Here is a 16,708-nt window from a genome sequence, read left to right on the forward strand (position 1 = left end):
GATATTTGGATAATTTCCCTTTCTCCTTTATAACATGATTTACAAAACTGCAATGAAGTTTGACCAGTTTGCCTTTATGTGCTAAATAGTTTACACTAGTATATATTTCATTATGTTATATTTGTGGATCTATTATTATATGTTAAATGCTTCTTTGAAATTATGGGGTTTTTTTCTGTGAAATAAAATAATGTTGGTAAATCAACCAAAGAAAATAGACTATATTTATTCTATGTTTACAACATTCTGCTTCAAGTTTTACATTACTTGAATGTTTTCTTGAAGTGTCTGACAATGACATAATATGGATGCATTTGTTTTTGCAGGTATCTTGCTGCATGGATATAAGCTCATTGCTACTTTGTACTTTAAGAAAACAGGACTGCTTAAATAGCCATTTTATTATGGAATAATTGCCAGTATTTTCTGTAACTAGGAGGGAAAAATGGATAAAGATTCAAAGCAGTGTATTGTATATATAATAAATGTAATGCAAACCATTCAATATCTCCCCCCATTACATGGAAACTCAATTGTAACTTAAATGTATATTTTGATTATTAAAAACATATACATAGCTTTTAATAGTATCAATCATTTCAACTCATTTATTAACATAATTAGCATGCAGCTTTTGAAACTATTCATTTGCTTTGAGTTTCATCACAGTCTTAAAGAACAAACCAAGCATTAACTGCTGATATCAACTAAATCTTTAGGAAAACAGACGCATGGTATCAATGAAGACTGGAATTAGCATTATTAATTGAGAAAAGGGGAAACTTGCACTCTCACTTTTCAGTTGAAAGAATTGACCCATATAGAATTTAGTTGAAAACACTGTATTTTTAAATTATTTTTATTGATAAGCTGTCTTACATATGTTAAATTAAAATTTCTATTTTTTGTTATCAAAAATTGCTAATGTTTAATAACTGAAAATAAAGCTTGGGTCACTAGCAGGGAATTTTCATACACATGAAAAACATGAAAACACATCATACAGACTTTGTCACTGTCAGTGTGTGAATATTCCTATAAAATAAGCGCTTTAGGATTTTTTTTATTGGGGTACAGTTGCTTTAAAATGTTGTGCTAGTTTCTGCTGTACAGTGAAGTGAATCAGCTATATGTATACATATATCCCCTCTTTTTAGGATTTCCTTCCCATTTAGGTCACCACAGAGCACTGAGTGGAGTTCCCTGTGCTATACAGTAGGTTCTCATTAGTTATCTATTTTATACATAGTACTGTATATATGTCAATCTCAATCTCCTAATTCATCCCACCCCCTTTCTCCCCTTGGTATCCATACATTTGTTCTCTGCAGATGGACCTAGAGTCTGTCATACAGAGTGAAGTAAGTCAGAAAGAGAAAAACAAATATCTTATATTAATGCATATATGTGGAATCTAGAAAAATGGTACAGATGAACCTATTTACAAAGCAAAAATAGAGACACAAACACTTTAGGATTTTGCATAATCTAGTTTTTATTCTCCACAACAAGATATTTAATGATTTTTCATAATTTAATTATATTTAGGCTGATAGGAAATGAGCTTCCTGCAATCTTGATAGAATTTGCCAAATTTCAGGCATGGTTACTTATTTATTAGCTTTTCTGAGAGCAAATTTCTCAAATTTGGTGTTTAAGACATCCAGTTCTATTCAATTATATCATTAAAGATTTATTACTTATTGAAACGGTAAATGCTAGGATAAAGCATATTCCTTACACTGAAAAAAAGAATTAGATTTTTTTTCCTGAGTTCTTACGAATTTATCTCCCTAAATTTTTCTCTTCTTATTTTCAGACAACAGAATATTTTTAAATAAATTTTAATGACTTCTGAGATATATCTGCATCTGTTTTATATTAAAATTATATATTCAAGAGCATAATACAGATACGTTCATTTATCAGTTTATTTATATTTTCTCTACATTCAAATACTTGTTGACAGACTGAATGAACAAATCAATTACTGGCTGACATGATTTTTATATTCATGTTTAAACTTATTATATTTCACCTTTGATAATTTTAACAACAGGTTCATTAATTATAAAGTAATTCAGAAGAGGCTGAATGTTCATGAGCAAAATGAATGTGTGCTCAGTGAAAACACGTATTTATAGAAAACCTTGTACCAATCATTATGTTACCATGTGCATTTTCTTTTTCCTAAAATGTTTACTAAGATTGTACAAGAAAATAATAGTACCATCTAATCAGTTTCTCTGAACTGAACTGCATCTTGGAATCCTAAATTTGTTTTATTGCTAGATTTCAACTTCCACTGTTAGATAATTAGTTCCTTCCATACTATCTTTGAAACATTAAACATTTCTCATGTTTAACCACCTCCACACTGTCCCAGTCCTAGTTCAAAACATCATTTCTCAGTCAGAATTTTAAAACAGACTCTGTACTCTTCTCCCTTTCTTTAATCTTATCACTTTCCAATACATCTGAATTCTATATCAAAGTGACTTTTCTAAACAAACTTTATTCACTTGCTCAAATTCTTTATTCACATTCTAATACTTACAGAATTATATCTTACTTCCTTAACATGATATGCAACATCTTGTATACTTGGTGAGCTTTATTTTTCATTATTCTCTGCTTTCAATAAATGGTTTGTTGTTACCTAAACCCACTGTTTAATTTCATGTACCTATTTCATGTTTCCACTATCTAGGATGATTTTTCTCTTAATATTTATCTGGAAACTTATTGCTTATGCTTTAAAATTCATGCAAGTATATTAAGTCTTCTGGAATGGTGGAATGAGGACCATGGCAAATCCTCTCCCCCCAAAAGCAACAATTAAAATCCCCAAGTTACCAGATTACCAAAAATAATTAACTAAAGGCATACAACAAATTAAAAATATATGCAAGAAAAATGACTCAATCTTGGTAATGACAGCAGGATGTGTGGTGCTTTAACTTGTAACTGCACAATTCTGTCAGGGCTCATTTTGTCTGAGTCTCCATGGAGAACACCCACTCCCAGGGGCATTGTCAAAAACAATAACAATCAGTTGCAAATAATGGGGGAAAAAGCATCATCTCAGCTGACTAATAATGTGATGTTAGTTGGAGCAAGAAAGGGATCAGCAAAAAACTTAAAAGGGAGATCTAGGGAAAAGCTTCAATGCGTTCCTAGTAATCTAGAAGGCTGTGTGTATGTGCAGGGTTATGTTTATGTACAGGGCTGAATACATGTCCAGGAAATAAGGGAGATGATCACAGTTAATCATACCTAGCAGACCATGAGACACTTTACAAGGAGAAAGGAAAAGTCAAAGCTAACAACTGAACTGCCTAAACTTTGAATGTGTTCCACAATGCATACACAGATTCCCTCAGCAAATAGTGGAAACATCACTGGCTTATAATGTTTAAAGTAAAAGTTTTTCCCAATCACTAAGTGACCACTGAGCTCTACTTAGGAAACTGTATCTAAAAAAAAAATAATAATAATTTTTAAAAGTAGTCAGAGATTTTAGTGTTTGTATACTGTAGGGAAAACATTTTCTACAGAACTAGTCCAGGCAAGTCACTAAAAACAATCAAACTAAAACAACAAATGAGGGACATCAGAATCCTGAGTTGTTACAATAACTTACCTAAAATGTCCAGTCTTTACCTAAAATTATGAAACATACAGGGAAAAAGGAAACTGGCCTATAGGTAGAAAAAAGCAATCAATATAAAAAGTTTCTGGCTTTCAGTCAACTATTATAAATATCTTCAAATAACAAAAGGAAAATAATTGTAAATAATTAAAACAATTTAGAATACCAAAGACCCACCAAGCATAGAATAAACAAAGAGATATGAATTATTAAAAATAGAAATTATGAGGTTACAAAGAACAGCAACTGAAAATGAAAAATTCACTAGATTGTCTTTACTGCACGTTTGAGTTGGCAGAAGAAAGAATCAGGGAATGTAAAGATAAGTCAATAGAGATTATCCAATCTGCACAACAGAATAAATAATGAATGAAGAAAAAAAATGAACAGATTCTGAGAAATCTGTGGGATACCATTACCATGCCAATATACACATAATAGGAACACCAAAAAGAGGAGAGAGAAAGGGGCAGAAAAAATATCAGAAAGATAATAACCAACAACGTCCCATATTTGGTGAAAAATATTAATTTATATAACTAAGAAGCTTAATGCAATCCAAGAAGGATAAACTCAAAGAGTTCCACAACTATACCCACTATGATCAAATTATCAAAGACAAAGAGAAAATCTTGGGTGAAGCAAGAAAAAAAATGACCCATCACATGCAAGGGAACCACAATAAGATTGGTAGCTGCCTTCTCATCATCCACAATGGGTGCTAGAACCAATGAGATGATATTTTTAAGGTGCTGGAAAAAAATTTAAAAAAGAAAACTGCTTACCAACCAAAATAAAGATATTCCCAGATAAACAAAGATTGGGAAAGTTTGTTGCTTGCAGACTTGCCTTACAAGATACACTAAAGGAAGTCCTGCAAGCTGATATGTAGTAACTCAAATAAACACAAAGAAATAAAGTACTAATGAAGATAATTACACAGATAAACATAAAAAACAGTATTTTACTCTTAACTGATTCAAAAGGCAGCTACATAAAACACTGTAACATAGTATTGTTGGGCTTAAAACATAAAACTGCCATTTGTCTCACAATGATAACATAGAAGAGGGGCAGGGAAGTGAGGAAAGTTTCTATATACTATTTAAATTAAGTTAGCATTCAGCAGATATAGATTTTTAAAAATTACAATGTATTTTTCAATTTCAAGAACAACCTAAGAGATGCTAAGAAAATGAGAAAATAATTCAAAAAAGTAAAGTGAAAACAAAAAGCAATTAAAAAGACACACTAGAAAATATCTATGTAACATAAAAAAAAGGCAGTGGAGGAAGAACAGAGGAACAAAAAAGAGATGAAAAGAAAATTGATAGAGAAATGATATGTAAATCCAATAATGTCATTAATTACATTAAATATAAAATGATTAAATACTGCAATCAAAAGGTAGAGTTTATCAGACTGGAAAAAAAACATATATAATATATATATTATATATATAATAATATAAACATATATAATATATATATTATATTATATATATTATATATATAATAATATATATATATTATAAAATATACACATTGTGTATGTATGTGTTTAAGTGTCAAGAAACAAATAGATTAAAATTAAAGGAATGAAAAAACATACCATGCAAACAGTAGCCATAAGAGACCTGGAGTGGTTACACTAATATCAGACAAAATAGATTTTAAGACAAAAAGGTGTTACTAGGAATAGACGCATTTTATAATGGTAAATGGGTCAGTTCATCATGAAGATAACATAATTATAAACATACATAAACTGAACATAGAGCCCCAAAAAACATGAAACAAAAAATTAGCAGCATTAAAGAAGAAATAGACAATTCATCAACAGTAGTTGCAGACATCAGTACTCCACTCTCAATAACTGATAAAATAACAACTAGAAAATAAGCAAGAATATGAAGGACTTGAACAATACTGTTAAACAACTTGATCTAATTTGTATCTATAGAAAACTTTACTCACCAACATCAGAATTTACTCTTCTCAAGTGCATATGGAACATTTTTTCAGATTATATCATATGTTAGGCCATAAAACAAGTGTTAATAAATTTTGAAGGATTAAACTCATGAAAAGCATGTTCTTTGATGAAAATGGAATTAATTAAATTAGAATCCATTCACATAATTAAATTAGAAATCAATAACACAGATGTTTGGAAATTAAACAATACTTGTGATACTTGTGATGCAAGGTGATTTTGAAGGTTAAATCAATATGTATATAAAATAATCTTGCCCCACTAATTAACTTATTTATTAATTTATTCCACAAATAGTATTGATTGTCCATTATTTGTCAGATGCTGTGTTGAGCATTGGGAATACAATATGATAAAAATAGATACATTACCTAGTATAACATATATTACACCCCAAATTAAATTCTCACAAGCTGTATAACTGCAGAAGTTTCCTTGGAAGAATGTGGAAAGAACACAAAGTAGGGACTTCCCTGGTGGTGCAGTGGTTAAGAATCCATCTGCCAATGCAGGGGACACGGGTTCAGTCCCTGGTCCAGGAAGATCTCACATGCCGTGGAGCAACTAAACCCATGCACCACAACTACTGAGCCTGTGTGCCACAACTACTGAAAGCTGTGCACATTTGTTGTGCTTTGCAACAAAGAAAAGCCACTGCAATGAGAAGCCCGCCGTTCGCTGCAACTAGAGAAAGCCTGTGTGCAGCAACGAAGACCCAACGCAGCCAAAATAAATAAATAAATAAACACAAAGTAGGTAGTGGTAGGAAAGGAGTGAGTACATGTTAATTAAAGCTTCTTAGAGGAAACTGAGGTCTGAAGAATGAGAAGAGATTGGAATAATTGGAGCAATGTCAAAAAAACTATTCCAGGTAAAGGGAATAAGATACATGGTGAATTTCTCACAGAAACAAGTATGACACATCCAAAGAACTGAATTCATAGTACACACTTACTGTATATCTGTGGTGATGAGAATAGTGGGGAAAAGATACTACAGAGAACAGATTCTTGAGAGATTTACAAGACATGTTAAGGAGTTTGTATTTTACTGTAACAGCAAAGGGAAAGTTTGGGGATATTAAGCAGAAAAATAATATTATATTTCCATGCTAAAGGATCATTCAAACTTATTAGAGAACATATGAGAGATGTGCAAGACCAGAGATAGTCATGGGTAATCCAGGTGACATCTGACAGCTGTGCTGCTGGAACTTGCTCATACTGGATCATGGGAGGGGATTGTTACATTGTTTAATTGTATAATTTCAATTCTTCTCATGTGAGGTATCCAAGAAGAGATTTCTTTCAGGCAGCATCATATGGATTCAGAGCTTAGAAAACAGAGCTGAAGTAGAGAAAGCATATAGATGTAAACTGAAGCTATAAGAGTGAATGACATCACTCAAGGAGTGTATGTAAGGTGAAAAGATGAGAGGAAATCCTAAGTAACCACAGCATTTAAGGTATTGTCATATAAGGAAAGCGGAAAACTGTGGCCAGAGAAAAAGGGGGAAAACCATGAGAAAGTCATATCACAAAAACAAATGTTTTAAGAAGGAGCAAGAGCTTGATAAATACAGGTGACCTAATCACAATAATTACCTATTTATGCACTTCCATTAGTTAACTGGTAGAATCAATTTATGCACTAATCAACTTGTCCATTTGTCCTTTCTCTTTGTCATTTGCTTGCTTAACATCTTCTCTCAAATCTGGTAACCTATGGCATTTCAGCATATTCAAGGAAAAGCTCCTCTGATTATATGTACATACTATTGTGACAATACTATAAAATGAATAGTCATTTGTAGTCTAAAAGTGTGCATTAAATCCTTTGAAAACTCTACCTCAAATAGATTGAGATTGTGTGAATTTTTAATTTTCAAAAAATTTAATTAAATTTGTCTAACAACCACAGTTAATTTAATATATATTCAGTACAAAAGTTATCAGTATGTTGTATGACCTCAAGGTCAAAACACTATTTTATTCAAGTAAGGAAACTATATAGAACTAGCTACTTGTAGTGGTTTATATTTTTATTAACCAGAGTCAGACTCAATGTCAAACTGGACAATGAGACAATAGAGCTTCTAAAGATTATACCTATCATGGTATTTTTTCCTTCAACAGAGTACTTATAAATAAAATTCATCATTATTTGTTTTGTATTGCCATATATGACATACAACTGTAAATTAATGACTGATTTCCTTTTAGTCAACTATTTTAAGTTTAATTCCCAGTAACAATATATCGTTGACCTAAAAAAGCAACTGTAGAAAAATGTTTACAAAAATTAGCAAAACAATACTGATCATTTTCTTTGGGCACATATGTATGTTTGTGAGGAGAAAAAAATCTAAAGGTGTATATAACTAACCTAATATTAGAAGTGACTTCTAGGCAGTTGAGGTAGAGGGAAAGGAGAACTGGATTGGAAAAGCAGTGTTCTAGGGAGATTTAAATGCATTTGTCTTTTAAATTGGAAAAGGTAAATGCATTCATGTGTTATTTCTACAACTGTCATTAATTTTTAAAATTAAATTTATTATGACAGTGATAGACCATGTGCATCCAAGGTGTCAAGACATTTAAGACACTGTTGTTTCTAGCTCATTCTTATAGAAAAGGGAGTAAGGCAAGGTCCTTTATTTTCATTTCTATCAAGGCACACACTACATTTGTAGGTGTTTTCTCTTTAAGTGACACTTTAGCTTTTACTATTTGTCAGTCTTTAGAACAACCTTAGATATTTAAGCTTAGTACTATAACAATTTTACAGAGGCGGAAGCTTAGAGAAATGCATGAATTAGCAGCAAAGCTTGGTTTACATACCATTTTTTTCTTTTTTTACTTTGGTTAACTAAGAGTGTCCTTAAAAGCAGAAATTTTATCTACCAAAGAAATTCATGAATGGATAAATCACGCTTAGTAAAGTGCTATGGATATAGTTGGCATTCAATAGTTTCTTACAACTGAATTGGTGTTGAATTAACTATATCAGTACATCATTTGAGTAATTTTTCTTTTATTCCCTGAGAGCAAAGACAAAAAAAATGTTGTGTTGTGATCATGCTTTTAGTTCACAGAGTCCAAGATTGTTTGCACTAAAGTGAAATTCACAATTAATCACCTTCCTGAATGACTTTATTTTGGAGATGAAGGGCTGAGATCAAAAGTGAAGGAACTAATTTCAATGATAATGATAATAGTTCCTCTTATTCAGTGTGCATCCAGCCACTTTATTTGAGTTGTGGTTGATTCTTTCAATAATCAAGCAAGGCAGGTACTACTTTTTTTTTCTTCCTCAAGCAAATAATAAGACTAAGAGAAGTTTAATAAATTACTGAAAGCTTTGACCTTTAGTTCTGGGAAAACTTCACTTCTTCTAGAGGTCCTGTCCTTTACTGACTACCTTAAAGACCTCTCCCCTCAAGTCTGTCTTAGGACATTTCCCCAATTTGTTTTTATTTTAACATTTATCGCTATCTATTCTCCTTTTGCTTAGCATTTGTATTCCCATTTAGAAAATGTATAAACTTTATGAGAGAAGGAAACTTCCTGTTTAGGGTTTTACTCATGCCTTTAGGGAGAAGGAACTCTGCAATTGTTAAATTGTTTTCTCCACTGTCAAATTTCTTGCCCTTAAACTTAGACTGTCTCTATCTTACTCAGATGCTGTACCAATTCAAGTACATGCATGAAAAATAACAATAAGAAAATATGTTCAATGTTGGTCCCATTAGGCACTTGATGCATTTTTACAGAAATGGAAGTTATGATATTTGGAAATATGATCTCAAACATTTTTAGATTTATCATTAAGCAATCAACAACTCTCAAAATGGATGTTTCCACTGCTCATTTATGAAAAATTTAGCAATGTTTAGAAATGGCATTTGAAATTTTAGATCTATTATGCTATTTTCTATTTTACCAATTTGAAGATATCATAATATTTGTGACTGTAAAATGAACAAAAGTATCAAGAAATTGAAATTTCCTCTCTTAATATTGTTCTATCTTGACATTTTTCCTTGCTTTGAAATTTGGGCTGCCATTGTGCATTTATATTGCATTTTTCTTTTCATCTGAGCAAAAATGGTTTGTGTTTGTATCTTGAGAATAACAAGTAGCTTGTTCATACTTTTAGAAACTCTACTCTTCTATTTTTTGTAGAAAAATATAATATCTCATTAGCAGAATATCACTGAGATCCTGTACCAGATAAATAGTCCTGATTTTAGTTTTAAAGTGTGATGAATCTACTATGATATAGTTGTGATACTGAAAAATCAACAAATTGTAATTCACTTGTGTAAGTTTTTATGAGTACTGGGAAGGTCTTAAATCACTGGAATACATCACAAACTACAGTAGCATCTACAAGAATAAGGCTATGTTTTTTGTTGCTGTTGGTGCATTATTTTGCTACTGAGCTGTTTGAGATGTTGGTTCCACATGATCAGATCCTTTTGATATAGTTATACCCTAAAAGTGACAGAAAAACCCTGTCTACATTAACTTTCAAGAGGCACAGAATCTTTTTAAACATAAACTATCTAATATACACAGAAAGCACCAGCTGCAATAGCTATTTTTAAAGCATACAATTAATTTTAGTTTTCCCTAAACAATCCTGGTAAGAACTTGAATATATGTTGTAGATGCCCAATAAGGAGTTCTAAGAACTTCAGTGTGCTAAGTAAAAATGGAAAATACATAGAACAGATTTAATTATAAAAAGAGGACAATTTGACTTCTTTGGACACTCTAGGAACAATGGTCACAAGAAAAACACTGTGGATAATTGTGATAGATGCCAAAATTTATTCTCCATTTAAAATTTTAAGCAACACTTTGGAGATCTTATTAAAACTATCTGTGTTATAAGAAAATTATACATTTATTTTACAGTAAGGACAGATCATTATTTATTTATTGCAAAATTGTAGACAACTTTCCTCCTTGGCTCAAGGACATCATGCGGCTGGGGGACTGGCAATGAGATCTTGTTACAATAAGGAACCCTAGCCTAGAAGTGCTATCCTTTCCTGATGGGCCTGAAGCTGTCTTTCTCTACCTGAGTTACCAGGCAGCTGGCTGAGGGATGGGGGAAAAGCAAGAAGGAGGATTCTGAAGCAAAAAGCACTCAATTAGAAAGCCTCAGAAAGAGAAAAACAAATACCGTATCCTAACACATATATATGGAATCTAAAAAAAAAAACCGAAAACCAAAAATGGTTCTGAAGAACCTAGGGGCAGGACAGGAATAAAGAAGCAGACATAGAGAATGGACTTGAGGACACAGGGAGGGGGAAGGGTAACCTGGGACGAAGTGAGAGAGGGGCACGGACATATACACACTACCAAATGTAAAATAGATAGCTAGTGGGAAGCAGCCATATAACACAGGGAGATCAGCTTGGTCCTTTGTGACCACCTAGAGGGGTGGGATAGGGAGGGTGGGAGGGAGACACAAGAGGGAGGAGATATGGAGATATATGTATATGTATAGCTGATTCACTTTGTTATAAAGCAGAAACTAACACATCATGTAAAGCAATTATACGCTAATAAAGATGTTAAAAAAAAAAAAAGAAAGAAAGCCTTTTTGTCCCTGTGGGTCTGAAGTTACCCTCCTCTGCCTAGATATTAGCAACCTGCAACACCAGTACTTGCCTAGGAATCACTTATGTTCATGGGTTGGAGACTCCATTTCACCATCAAGAGGCACCAGCTTTCCCAGACTGGGCAAACTCTCTTTACTCCTGAAGCAGCACCAGGAGGGAACAATGGGAACTCCAGTGGCATGAGATAAACCAAAAAGACCAACATAGTAGCACAAAGGCTCTAAAATATAGCTCACAAAAGAAGGCCAATACCTGTTTGTTACAGGTAAACAGGGTAACTGTCTGCTAAAATAACAACAACAAGAACAAAATTAAATAGGACTCTGAGTTTCCCAACATAATAGCTAAAATGTCCAGAATAAAAAAAAAAAAAAAAAAAATTTACTCATCATACCAAGAATCAGGAAAACAATTTAAATGAGAAGAGACAACTAAGAGACACAAACATTGGGGTGTTGGAATTATGTACAAAGGATTACAAAGTAACTATATGCAAAGAATTATAAAGTTATCATGAAAATAATCCAAATAGCTAAAATTCTTATTAAACAAATTTTAAAAAATAGAAAACTTCGACAAATAATTAGAAGCTATAGTAAAGAGTCAAATGAATATTATAAAACTGAAAAATATAATAACATAAATTAGTAAAAACTTGTTAGATGAACTACAGAGTTGAGTGACAGTGAAAGTAATAAGTGAACTGAAGGACAAGTTAAATGAATTTACTTGGTTTGAACCAAAAATAAATGAACAGACCCTTAGGGATCTAATAACAAAAGATCCAACATTTATATCATTGGATTCTAGAAGGAAAGGATACAAAAAGTGGGACTGAAAGAGTATTTTAAAAAATAAAGGCTGAGCATTTTTCACATTTGCAAAAGACATAGACCTAAAAATTGAGGAAGCTGAGAAAATGAAAACATGAAAAACAACCCCCCAAATTCCACCCCAAGATACATTATAATTAAACTTCTGAAACCTAAAGCCAATGAAAAAGCCTTGAAAGTAGCCAGGGATAAATGACACATTACCTCTAGGGGAACACCTATTCAAATGACAGCATAATTCTTACCTAAAACCATGGAAACCTGAATGAAGTATCACAATATTTTCCAAGTGCTGAAAAAGAACTACCCATCATTATTTCTATGTGAAGTGAATGGAATGAAAGGGAAATAGACACATTTATCAATAATTTATTTGATTACAAATGGTCTAAATATACCACATAAAAGGCATAGATTGGAAGAGAAGATACAAATATGGCACAACTATATTCTTAAAAGAAACTTGATTCGAATTCAATTACATAGATTCATTGAGAGTAAATAGGTGGAAAAATGCACCAGGCAAACATTAATTTAAAAAATAAGGAGGGTTATATTATTATCTGATAAAATAGGCTTCTGAGGAAAGAAAATTTCTAGAAACAAAGGGAAATTGCATAATGATAAAAGGATTAATCAAGTCAGAAAACATGACAATTCTAAATTTATATAAACCAAACGAGAGTCTCAAAGTACAAGAAGCAAAAATGAATAGATCCAAAAGGAGAAATATACAAATCTGTAATTATAGTTAGAAATTTCAGCATCTCTCATTAAAAACTCAAAGAGCTGGAAGAAGTGGAAAATCAGGAAGAATATAGATGATCTGAATAACACAATTAACCAATGGGATATAACTAACATAATAAACATTCCACCAAAATCAGCAAAATAAACATTTTTTTTCAAATGCCCACAAACATTCATCAAGATAGAACATATCCTTAACCATAGAAGCACCTTTGAAATATTTAAAAGGATCAACATAGCTCAAAGCATATTCCCTGACCATAATGGGATAAAACTAGAATTTAATAACATAAAAACAAAAGGAATATCTCTGTACAGGTAGGAATTAAACATTCCATTCCTAAATAAACCACACATCCAAGAGAATGACTGAGGAAATAAAAAATAGAATTAAATGAAAGAGAAAAACAATATACCAAAATGAGAGGGAAATACACAGCACTAAAAGCTTACATTAGGAGAAAAGAAAAATCTCAAGTCAATAATCTACTTTTCTAACTCAAATAAGGATTAAAAAAGAACAAAGAAAACCCATAACAAGCAGAAAGAAGGGAAATCAAAAGGCAGAAGTCAATAAAATTAAAAACAGGAAAATGACAGATAAAATCAATGAAGCAAAAAACTAGTCCTTAATACAAAATCAAGAAAGTTGTCAGAGAGGAGAGATCAAGATGGCAAAATAGAAGGAACTGGAGCTCACCTCCTCCTGCAAATACAACAAAAATACATCTAGACATATAACTGTTCTCACAGAATGCCTACTGAACACTGGCAGAATATCTCATACAACCAAAGCTGCAAGAAATGTCACCATGTAACTGGGCAGGACAAAAGAAAAAAAAAAAGGAATCAGGGTGGGACCTGTGCCCCTAGGAGGGAGCTGTGAAGGAAGAAAGGTCCCCTCACCCTGGCAGACCCCTTCACCAGTGGGGAGATCAGTTGAGACAGAAAGTGAGCTTCAGAGTCTCAAAGGAGAGTGCAGAATCTGGCTTGTAGCAGGCAGAACAGACAGAAAACAGCACAGATAGTCCTAGCCACCCTACTGCACTCCACGGCCTGAGATGCACATGTGCTGTTGCACACAGAGGCTGATTGTTGAAACTCAGGTTTCAATGAACAGACCTGGGGAGAGGAATAAGGTTGGCTTTATGGAGACAGCCAGAAGGGGCTGAAGAGTGGCCCAGGTTGCAGCTAGGAGTGTGTGAAAGATGGAGACCAAGGCTGCCATAGGAGCCCCACCATTAACACATACATTAAAGGAGGGACAGGACCCAGCCACAGCAGTCTTATTTTGGTGTGCCTCTACCAGCTCTGAGAGCACACAAACACAGGTGGTTGACCACATGCTGAAGGAGGCAAGGTTACAATCTGAGCCAATCCCCAAGGAGCACATGCCTTTGGAAGCTGGGCTAAAATCAGAGCAGACTTTGGTTGATTTATGCCACAATTGTAAGCTCAGTGTCTGCAGGACATCCCAGAAGATTACTTGTGTTTCCCTGGTTGGGATGGGTACTGAGTTAACAGCTGCAGGCTTGTGGGTACATGAACAAAGAGGCAGAGCCAGAGACTTTACTAGTGGCTTTGTGAGCATAGCACCTGAGGGATATCTGGAATGATTGCCTGCATTCTCACAGGTGAGGCAGGGCTGAGGACAATGCCAACAACAGTATACTATGTGAGCATGCACAACAGGTAACAGATGACATCACAGAGTGCAGTTCCTGGTGGACACCTCCTGTGGAGGAATACTCAGTGGTTCCTCTCCCAGCAGAAGTACTCCAGTCCTGACTACTCCACACCATAGCTCAGAAACAGATCTGGGGGCTTCTACTCTAACAGCTGGAGAGGAGACCCTGCTCCCAACAGGGGTGTGACAGCCACAGAGCAAAGAGAAGAGTGTGTTCAACATTCAGTGCAGGCTCTGGTCACAACAATATCAGCCACACAACTTATGAAGGGGATAATGGCCAGCACACACTGAGAAAAGAGACAACAGTCACCATAATAAAAACAGCCCTCACACCAAAAATATTGGACTCAGTCTACACAGGGAGGTTCCCACATAAAAAGAGCCCTTCAAGACCACAATAGATAACTCTTTCTGCTAAATTCGTAGAATCAGAGAAATATAAGTAAAATGAAGAAGCAGAGGAACCACTCCTAATTAAAAGATAAATAGAAATCCCCTGAAAGAACAATGAAACCAGATCCCAAATTCAAAAAGGAAGTAAGAAAAATACTGAAGGAATTAAGAAAGGCTATTGATGGAAATGCAGATCACTATTAAAAAAAACAAACAAACAAACTAGAAACTATCAAGAAGAGCCAATTATAATTAGATAACTCATTTGCTGAGACAAAAGCTGACCTAAAGGCTGTAAGTAGCAAACTAAATAATGCAGAAAAATGAATTAGTGATCTGGAAGATAGAATAATAGAAATCATCCAATCAGGACAGCAGACAGAAAGCCAAATGAAGAAAAAAATGAAAGCAATATAAAGGACTTATGGGATAATATAAAGCACGCCAATCTATGCATAACAGAGATTCCAAAAGGGGAAGAAAGAGAAGAGGGGGTCAAAAATGTATTTGAAGAAATTATGGATGAAAATTTTCCAAACCTAAAGAAGAAAACAGATATCCATGTACAGGAAGCCCAAAGGATCCCAAACAAGATGAACCCAAACATACCTACACCATGACATATCATAATTAAAATGACAAAAGTTAAAGAGAGGATTTTAAAGGAAGCAAGAGTAAAACAAAGAGTTAGTTACAAAGGGACTCCCATAAGGCTATAAGCTATTTTCACTACAGAAACAGTCCAGGACAGAATGGAGTGGCAAGATATATTCAAAGCCCTGAAATGAAAAACCTGCAACCTAGGATATTCTACCCAGCAAGCTTATCATTTAGAATAGAAAGAGAATTTTTCAGACAAGTGAAAACTAAAAGAAAAGAGCAGTATGGAACCTATCCTAAAAGAAATGTTGAAAATTCTTCTCTAAATGGAAAAGAAGCAAGAATTTATAAGAAAGAGAAAATTGCAATTGGAAAATAAATCACTTAAGTCAGTACATAGATTAAATTTTTTTATGAAAGTGATGATAACTACAATGAACAGTAGAAGGATAAATGTGAAGATGTAAAAAGGACAACAAAATTGGAAAGTGTGGGAGAGGGGAGTAAAAAGTGTAGATTTTTTTTTTTAGAACCTATATGACTACCAGTCTAAAGCAAGCAGATATAGGAAAGGGTTAACATACTTGAAAAACAAGGTAACCACAAATCAAAAACATACAGTAGAGTCACAAAAACCAAAAAGAAGAGTACTCAAGCATAACACAAAAGGGAACCTTCAAACCACAAAAGGAAAATTAAAAAGAAAAAGAACAAAGAAGAAATACAAAATCAACTGGAAAACATGGTGTAAAATGGCAATAAATACATATCTATCAATAATTACCTTAAATTTCAATGGACTAAATACTCCAATCAAAAGACATAGAGTGGCAGATTAGATAATAAAACAAGAGCTTACAATAAACTGCCTAAAAGAGACCCACTTTAGGGCAAAGGACACACATCGTTTGAAAGTTAGGGGATTGGAGAAGTTATTTCATGCAAATGGAAATGAAAGTGGGGGTAACAATACTCATATCATAGACTTTAAAACAAAGGCCATTAAAAAAGATAAAGAAGGACACTATGCAATGATAAAGAGATCAATACAAAAAGAGGATACTACATTTGTTAACCTAACTGCACCCAATATAGGAGCACCTAAATATATAAAACAAATACTAACAGACATAAAAGGGAGAAATTGATGGGAATAC

Source organism: Balaenoptera ricei, chromosome 8, assembly GCF_028023285.1.
Source record: "Balaenoptera ricei isolate mBalRic1 chromosome 8, mBalRic1.hap2, whole genome shotgun sequence".
Lineage (NCBI taxonomy): Eukaryota > Metazoa > Chordata > Mammalia > Artiodactyla > Balaenopteridae > Balaenoptera > Balaenoptera ricei.